We start from the raw sequence: 1,927 nt of genomic DNA, 5'->3' as shown, positions 1-1,927 counted from the left end.
CTCTGAAAAGGGGAAAAACTTTTGATGAAGAGTTTTCCTACAGGTGTTGTTTCTGATTTAATGTTTAGATTTCTTGTGGTTGCAATTTGGTAATATTGAAGTTAATTAGGTTGTCAGAATTGACCAACTCATAATTTTATTTGTGATTGATGGTTTTAGAGTAACGAGAGTGAAATTTCATCAATTAGACATATACTGCTATGCGTTAATAGCGACTTGAATAGGAGTAACATAGTCGAATTAACATGGATCAATCGAATTATCATAGATTTAATTGAATCAAATTAATAATTATTATAAAAAGTTATCAGTTGTTAATTGATAGACCTAAGAAATACTTAGAAGGAAACTGAAAGTACATTCAAATAGTTCAACAATTACAGACTAGATTAAATCGATTGCGAAATCAAATGTGAATATACTCAATATTCAGGTGAAATCAATTACTCTAGTGTGTTTGCATTGATCAATTTTCCTCAATTTAATTATTCTGCTTTGAATAAATTATTTTAAATAATTTTCTCTACATAAATTTAATTTTGATTTCCAGATAATAATATAATTTTTACAATTTTGTACTTGGTATCCAATTCCTGTGGGATAATATTCTATCCATCACTTTATTACTTGAATGATTTTGTGCACTTATGAATTTCTCCTATAAAGTTTTTGATGCCATTGTCGGGGATTGTTATAATCAACATCACTATTAAGCGTTATATTATTAATTTAGATTTTTTTTTAATTTTTAATTTAAGTTTATTTTATTTTATTTTTTTGTTTTATTTTTTTTGTTTTTAGTTTACTTGCATTTTTAGTTTTTATTTTTTATTTCATTTCATTTTAATTTATTTTATTTATATTTTAATTTATTATTTTTAATTTAAGCACAATTTTTTTATTTTGTTTTGTTCATTTATTTTATTTTATTCTTATTTATTATCTTTTTTATGAGTAGATTACACCATTTCTTTTTCTGGTTTTAGTTAGTACATGAGTGGATCGAACAACACATAATTGCTTCCTATAAATCTAAAACTTAAAAAGACTTATAGATAATTGAATTGAGAGAGAATGAAATGTTTAGCAACAGAAAGACAAACAAGAGTTGAGATGGCTGAACAACAAGAAATTGGACGAGCATGGGATGTTTTAAACGAGAATAACAGGAGAGCACTCAGGGACTTTGCTACTTCTTCACTTTTAGGAGTTTCATCTAGTATAGTTCAAGCAAGTGTCAATGCTAACAACTTCTATATTAAACCTACCATCATTCAGATGATCCAAACCTCAATTCAGTTTGGGGGTTTACTAAATGATGATCATAATGCGCATCTCTTTAATTTTTTAAAAATTTCTGACACTTTTAAACAAAATAGCATTTTTAATGATGCAATTAGATTTATACTTTTTTCTTTTTCTTTAAGAGATAAAACTAAGAATTGGTTACATTCTCCTTTTACAGTTATAGTTACTACATGGGAAGACCTAGCTCAAAAAATTTTGGCTAAATTTTTCCCACCAGTCAAAAGGGCAAGGATGAGAAACGATATCACAAGTTTCTATCAAATGGATGGAGAGACATTATATGAGGCATGGGAGCAATTCAAGAAGTTAATTAGAAGATCCCCTAATTATGGCTTGCCTAAGTGGTTATTGGTCCAAATCTTTTACAACAGATTGAGCTAAGAAATAGGGATCACAATTGATGCAGCTGCTAGAGGTGCTTTGATGGGGAAGTTTACAGATGATGCTTATGAGCTATTAGAAAAAATGACCATGAACAACTATCAATGGGCAACAGAAAGACTTTAACCCAAGAAAAACGCTGAAATATATGAGATTGATGCTTTAATTACTCTTAATGTAAAAATTGATTGTTTATTTAAGAAAATTGATCAAAAGAGTGTTAATGTTGTTAATTCTC

General features: G+C 27.8%; 1 non-coding gene across 1 annotated transcript; it reads right to left on the bottom strand.

Moving 5' to 3' along the window:
* Positions 1–1,536: 1,536 nt before the first annotated feature.
* LOC148265789 (small nucleolar RNA R71) lies at positions 1,537–1,643 on the bottom strand. Its single transcript, XR_015820844.1, has one exon. It is a non-coding gene; the product is annotated as a small nucleolar RNA R71 (small nucleolar RNA).
* Positions 1,644–1,927: the final 284 nt, after the last annotated feature.

The sequence above is a fragment of the Carica papaya genome, chromosome 5 (assembly GCF_054855325.1).
Source record: "Carica papaya isolate Zhongbai chromosome 5, ASM5485532v1, whole genome shotgun sequence".
Taxonomy (NCBI): domain Eukaryota; kingdom Viridiplantae; phylum Streptophyta; class Magnoliopsida; order Brassicales; family Caricaceae; genus Carica; species Carica papaya.
The sequence above is the reverse complement of the archived record's forward strand: the minus strand, read 5'-3'. Positions and strand labels throughout refer to the sequence as shown.